We start from the raw sequence: 7,252 nt of genomic DNA on the forward strand, positions 1-7,252 counted from the left end.
CTGGGGTTGTGCTGCAAAGCCTGTATCTGTAATAATCTCAAAATGATTTGTATCTGTATTCGGATAAAACCGTAATTGTGCGGTAACTTTAACCGGAATTTTGTAAAATTACATGAGAAGCCTTTTTTTGTTGTTGCTTCAGGCACATACTAGCTATGACATTGTAGCCAAATATGTTAGCTAATAACTATGTTTCAGTTTGCCTCAGAAATGCATTTTGGTACAGCCTTTGCATTATGCTGCGCACCGACATTGTTTAAAAATGTTGTCGTTCCCCTTGTAGCACGCACAAGTTCTCTGTCAACCAATCAACGTTCTGCAGTGAGTCTAGCTCCACCCTTTAGGTACCGTACCACTGTGCTAGGTTCCCCAACGGAAGGGTACCGAAAAACTGGTACGGTACGGTTCGGCATTTTGGTACCATTCACAACTTTTGACAGTGGAATCTAAAATAATTGTGTACCGTACCGTACCGCTCGGTGGAAACAAGCCATTTGTGAATTATGAGCTGGTAATGGTTTTGTTTTTTTTCTTTCTAGAACTTGTTAGACATTTTTCTAGATTTCAGAGTCATACTGTGACCTTAGCATTCTGCATCCACATCTAACGTGCTTCATTAGACTACTGTACAAACTAGCATGGCATCAGAGATGAAAAGGTCATTGCCGAGCGCATATAAAATCTTGCGATGTAATAAGCCGAATGAGGACATAGACCTCTGGGAAAGGGAGAAAAGCAATATATCCTCACATAGTTGCTTTGGAATGATTTAGTGGCATCATTTGCTGTATATTTCTGCTATTATACCCAAACTGCCTTTTCAGCATATAGTTTGTTTGAATGTTGAGTGGGGAGTGGGGAAATTAAAACTGGAGAAATTGTACTTCTGAAACTGACTTTATCGGCCTGGTTTTGCCCTCAGTCAAAATGGAAAACAAACTGCTGAGGCAAGGGGATAAGGATAGAGAAATATTGAATTTTAATTTATTCATATCAGCTGTTGTACCCTTTTCAAAGTTGTGTGTGTGTGTGTGTGTATATATATATATATATATATATATATATATATATATATATATATATATATATATATATATATATATATATATATATATGAGCACCTAATCTAAGCCGCAGACTATGAATTTGGGCAGGATTTGTATTTTGTTTCCCCCCTGTATCCCATGTTATTCAAGTCTCTTCTGCTGATTTGAACCTGAAACAGTCTGAAGATTTTTTGAGGATTTTTTTTATTACTTTTATGAATTAAGTTAAAAATGTACCTTTCTTTTGCAGTGTTATGATATTGTTAATCTGATACAGTTGTGTTGAGCACTCCTCTTTCTCAATTTTTTCTTATTTTCACTTCTTTTCTTATCCATTCTGTCTGAAAAGCAGTGTTGGCAAAAGTAGCATTGCTATTAACTACGTTTTTCGGTATCCTAATTGTACCTCGGCTGTTTTTAAAATAGCTTTTCCTTTAATGGGCTACTTTTGAAACATAAATAGCACAGTGTTTTGTTTAGTTTTTTGCACAAACCTGTTTAAGCCGAGCAAATAATCAAAAGCACTGTCATTGGGAGTTGTGATTCAGCTGCTTCAACATAGTTAGCTACTTTTTTTTTAGTAACTTGTACTGTAGCTATAGTAAATTTGACAGTTGTTTAACTATGTCTCTTGAGAAGTTTCGAAGCAGTTTCTCCAACACTGCAGAAAAATGTGTCTTCTCTACTCTTAATTCCTTCTCCATTCTCTTTCCTCTTTTCACAGGCTGGATATAGTCTTTCCCTCTCCACACAACTATCCTCATAGTTACGAATGGGCCGCACGGATGGACTAAAGAGGAGGATTTTTTTTTTTTTCATTTGTAAACCAAGTCCAATGTGACAAAAAGTGATAAACCTTGATAACAATGCTGTAAAAAATCATCAACAGAGATGCACTGATAAAGAACCACGTCAGTGTTTGCTAGCTAAAACTCTGTTCCTCCACTCTACTGCTGTCTCCTCTTTTTTCCTTCTGAGGGAACGTCCTGTTTGACTGTGGCAGCGCGAAGGGACACATGTGAAGCTCACAGTCGTCGCTTGCCAAAAAAAGACAAGGGGTACATTGTTCGGTCAAACGAAGCCCGCCCATTCTTACTCTTAAGGTAGAGGAAGTCTTCGTGTGAACAGGAAGTCAAGAGAAGCATGTTGCTGGAGAAGCTTTGTTTAACTTTTTTACCTTGAGTTGTTTTCTATGGAGTGTGTTTTGGCTTATTTTATCCCATATACACCTCAATCTAAAATCACAAACAAGTGCAGACTACACTGAGGACACTCTCTCTGACACATCAGTTCCCTGAGCATGTTACGCCTCGACTTGAAGAGGAATGAGATTCAGAGGCTTATTAGAAGACATGGATTCTAGCTGTAGCACCTCTTTTCTCATTCCGGCTTGAAGGAACAAGTGTTCTCGCACCATCTTATCATGATCCTGACTGAGAATGGACAGTCCAACCCTCCGAGCAGCCCAGCGGAGAACATGAAAAGACACGGTGCACGTGTTTATGTGTTCAGGGGCTTTGTGGAGCTGACTTCACGGCCATTATCGGCTGTTATTTTCTTTTTCCCACATTGACAGAAGAAAAGCAGCCCACATTGGAGGGTTGGATTTCCTCTATATTACCAAGCAGTGGATTTGGATGTTCTGGGATGGATGTTCTTGGTCTATGGGCTGGGATTTGTCGATGAACCATCCACTAGCGTTTATAGATATTCCTCATGTCAGGCAGATTTTAGGTGGTGGGCTTCTGATGTCATTGAATGTCATTGATCAAATGATTTTCATACATAGATTAAAAAAGCAACACAGCCCTTGAAGACTTGAAGTACGGAGATAAATATAACTTGAAACATGTCTTTCATAACCAAGGGAGGGTCTGCTTTCAGTCCTCAAGTTCTGAAGTCAAGGATAAGGATGACGGATTTAGTCAAAAGGAGCCAACACCAAATAAGCGTGAAAATCTTTAATCTCTGTAGCTTTGTGTCATAATCTGTTTCCCTGCATATTCCTCCATGTCATCCATGCCCACACCACACTTTACGATAAGCAAAAGGAGCTTAGAAATCACTCCTTAAAATACTAATCCAATGCTGGTTGTTTATTTGCATGCATTTGCCCCAATAACTTGATGGGAAGGTTTGAAGATGAGCAACAGCTTGGGAAGTGTACAAATGGTTTGGGATAGATCTGCATACCGAATAACTTATACTTTGTTGTCAGAGTAGGTGGGTGCAGCATCCTTTAACAGGCCGGTGTTATTGAGATTTGTAATTCAGTTATTGAATATTATTGTCGCTGCTTGTTTTTTGCATCATTCGGTTCGATTTTCTTGTCTTATGGCCTCTGTTACCTGATGCCGGCATTTACTTTCCACTGGGCATTTAAATTCCTCCAGTTTATGTGCTGTACTGTTCAGCTTCTGAAATCAATCTCTGATATAATTGCTTTTACAGGTTTATTACTTTTGAAATCGGTAGCCTATCATCGTTGTGTTAATGTGATATTACCCAGAGATTGTTTCAATTGTAAGTTGATCGAAAAAGCAAAGATTGTATTTCCCTTGGGATTTTATGGGCCAGGAGTTTAGCAGGTACATTATCTTCAACCTATTGACATTCACTTTATATTTACAAGACTGTCGAACGGCTGTTCTTTTTTTAAGAGAATTTCATTTTGAATTGCTTTATCAGTGTAGACGTCATCTTAAAGCATTTGCCACATATCAGACATCCTTTTGCTGCAGATTTGCATTTTTATGCCTCAGCAAACCTACAACAATAGCAATGCTGCCAGATTTATAATTCTGACATTAGAAATAGCTCCTTTTAAAATGCTACAAAATTGCACTTAACACACACACACACACAAATCAAGGCACAAGGGCTTCAAAGTCATCTCCTCTACTTCATTGTTCATCTTTATATGTGTATTTGAACCCATACTGTTGTTGAAGTATCCAGGCAGACTGTGTTTCACACTTGTCCATCTGTTTCTCGTAACAGTGCCTTGGTAACGCTAAATGTGGTGTATCTAATCTCTTCTTATTGCTCCATTTTTGTTATTGCACACTGGTCAAGAGCTGCCAGTTGCTAGGGGAGAATTTCAAAGACGCTGCTTCTCTCTTTAGTCGAGTCTTTGTTATTCTTAGCTTAAGAATCAAACAAATACAAAAAATAAAGACCAGCACCCTAAAACTTTCAAATTAATTTACATCTTCGCATAATTCCTTAGGTTAGAACCTGCACTTTAAGGGAGCAAGTAAACACTCTTATCTTTGTCCTTGTATTGTGAATATTATTATTATTCATTTTGCAAATCTATTGCAAAACCTATGGTGCTGCTTTGCCAAAGTCAAAGGCATCAGCCTATTTCACATACATGTATAGAGAGAAATCAAAAGCATTACAGCATTTACGGCATTATTCATGACATTTAGCAAAGGTAACAGTGAAATAGCTGAAGTACTCATGTTCCAGTCAGTGTTCCAGTCTGTAGCGTCGTCATTGCATGATCACTGAAACAGACGTGCTCCCTTCACAGCGCTGATGTGTTATCAGTGTCACACCGCTTTTATCAACCCAAAACTGGTGCTTACGTCTTCATGTGACGAACTGTGCCTGGCGGCCATCCATATATTTTACTTTATTATTCTCAGCCCCGACTGAATCACACATACATACACTAAAATGGAGACCAGCATCTCGAATTATTTACAAATACATAATTGTGATGAGCCCTTTTCATCAAAGTTTTGTTAGCATGACGTGAAAGTGAGCTTGTTTTTTTTATCTTGCGTGCTACAAGTTACACGAAGCAATGATTATCTTAATTGTCGTCCTGTTGTAATGTCAAGACCACCTCGTAGTGTCAGAAAACATATTTGTCCTTTTTCAGTGTCTTTCAAAGGCGAGAGGTTCGGATGTAGACAAAATCGGGATTGCACTGATTGTATGTTTACTTCTGGAAATGTCTATGTTATATCTGCTATACATATTGTGAACATCCAACAAACTACATAACTCATGAAATGTCCCTTAACAACATATCAGAAAAGTGGCACCCCTAAAAGACTGCATATCGGTATATTTAAATTGCACACTGCAGCTTATATTGACGAAGTATATGAAAAATGTTATACTGCAGGATGAACAAATCAGTTTTGTGTGGAGGTCGATGTGAAAATATCTTGGTATGCACTTTTCCAGCTTCTTTTCGTCCTTTTATTCTCGTTTTGAGAACCACATCCATGCGTTTCTCTCCAGTAGGTAAGAGGTACGAGCCCAGCCTTGAAGGACTTTTAAAGGACTGCTCTGCTCTGGCTATCCAAAGCCTAAAGGAATACAGTCAGTCTTGAGTTGCGTACTTGACCAAAAGGATTTTTTTGAACATACTTTCAAACTTTCAAGGACCTTATTAGAGCGGTCCGTTGCGGATATCCAGACAGAGACACTGAAAGGAGAACTAATGAATAGAAACCTTTTTTTGTACAGAGATATATTTTTATGGAAATAAATTTGTAATATAAAAAAAAAGAGAAAGTGTATTGACAGATCTGTAAATGTTTTTCATTATTGTAGTACAAATGCTAGTGGGGATTATAAAAATATATATATAAAATATATATATACAAAGACAAAATAGAGACAAAGGTTTTTTTGTAAATGTAAAAACGATTGTATATAGAAGTTTACATATTGTAAATATGTAATACCCAACATGGCTTGTCTGCAATATATAAAATGTATTTTATCTGTCTGTATATGATGCTTTGCATTGTGTTTCAGCTTATTCTACTTTCTTGAACTTAAAAACCTATTTTGAAGTTTTTTGGAATAAAAAAAGAAAGAAAACACCTGTGCCTGGTAGTTTCTTTGTTGTGTGGCAGGTTTGTAACTTGAATGCAGGATAATGAAGCTTTGGCCGAACAGATGTTTCAAATATTTATTTGTCCACTGTGCATATTTAACCCAACCTGGCAAAGTATGACTAGTTATTTTGGTAAAACCTTAGAATAGCTGTTCTGTAATTAATAACTATATTACACAGGAACAAATGGAGGAAGGAAGACATCAAGGCACGTCCAATTCCAATGTTTTTGTAACATCCAGACATTATGGAAGCATGCTGGCCAGACGGGATTTACACTTTGTCGGCTGAAGACACAAATTTGGTCGTACCAAGCGCAAGATAAACGTACCAAGCGCAATGTTTTCTCACCATTCCTGATTTCTAACACCGTCATCTCCGGTCGCGTTCACATGTAAACTGTCTATCTGTCTCAAACAAGTGTATAATATTGTATATAATACATCTATAAATGTCTGCTTGGTTCATTTATCACACTATTTGTTTACAGCCATGCTGGTCAAATGAACAGTTGCACTCTTGCTTTTGTGATATTGCCTAATAATACTAGGTATCATTTAGGAATTTAATTATTTTTAAACTGCTTATTACAACGATTTCCCTTTTTTTGATTCTGTGGTTGAAAAACAGACTCGCCAAACGTTCTTCTCAACTCATTTTTAATGAAACACCGGAGCTTGACAGTGTTGGGTGCAAACATGGATAAACTTTCTCTGAGAAACACCTATTTTCATTTAGTAATGAAACCCAGATTGAAAGTATAACAAAAGTAATTTTCAGTGTTTATATACTAGAATTATCATGAAATATCACCTTCGAGCGACACAGTGATGTAATACACTTGATTAATGGTTAATTATTTGGATATTTTGTCAGCCATAAAGTCGCAATTTCAGTTTTATTAGTTTAACAAAGCAAAATCATTTCAAGTCCCCCCTGGAACCTGCTTAAGTACCCCTTTGGGTCGCATGTACCCCTGGTTGGGAATCCCTGCTGTACGACACCAGGCCTCTGGGTGTAATAACTTTCTTTAGAAGCCACTTCTCTATACAATACAAATACTGTGGGAGTACAGATGGCGTTTTGATCATTTATTATTTATTCAGTTCTTGTCATTAGTGTCTTCCCGCTTGTGTTCAGTGGTAGCTTGAGGGAGCAGACTTTTATCCGAACTTTTGCAACAATAGCATCTTAAAGTTTTGTCAAACCATGCCTGGGATGTATAATTAAAGGTAAAAAAAAAGCAGCACAGATCTCCCAGGGTTCCACGCGCCTCCCACGCAGCAGAAAGAATCAAGCTGGAGATTCTGTTTGCTGCCAATGTAACATTTATTCACCAATA

The 7,252-nt window shown here is 37.6% G+C and overlaps 1 protein-coding gene across 1 annotated transcript in view; it reads left to right on the forward strand.

Annotated features, from left to right (window-relative positions):
- csmd2 (CUB and Sushi multiple domains 2) overlaps window positions 1-5,869 on the forward strand; it is a 256,709-nt gene extending 250,840 nt beyond the window's left edge. Inside the window, exon 71 of the mRNA XM_079589756.1 lies at window positions 1,771-5,869. The gene's annotated coding sequence lies outside the window, so the exon portion shown is untranslated. The remainder of the gene's footprint in view (window positions 1-1,770) is intronic.
- Window positions 5,870-7,252: the final 1,383 nt, after the last annotated feature.

The sequence above is a fragment of the Phoxinus phoxinus genome (assembly GCF_949152265.1).
Source record: "Phoxinus phoxinus genome assembly, chromosome: 19".
Classification (NCBI taxonomy): Eukaryota; Metazoa; Chordata; class Actinopteri; order Cypriniformes; family Leuciscidae; genus Phoxinus; species Phoxinus phoxinus.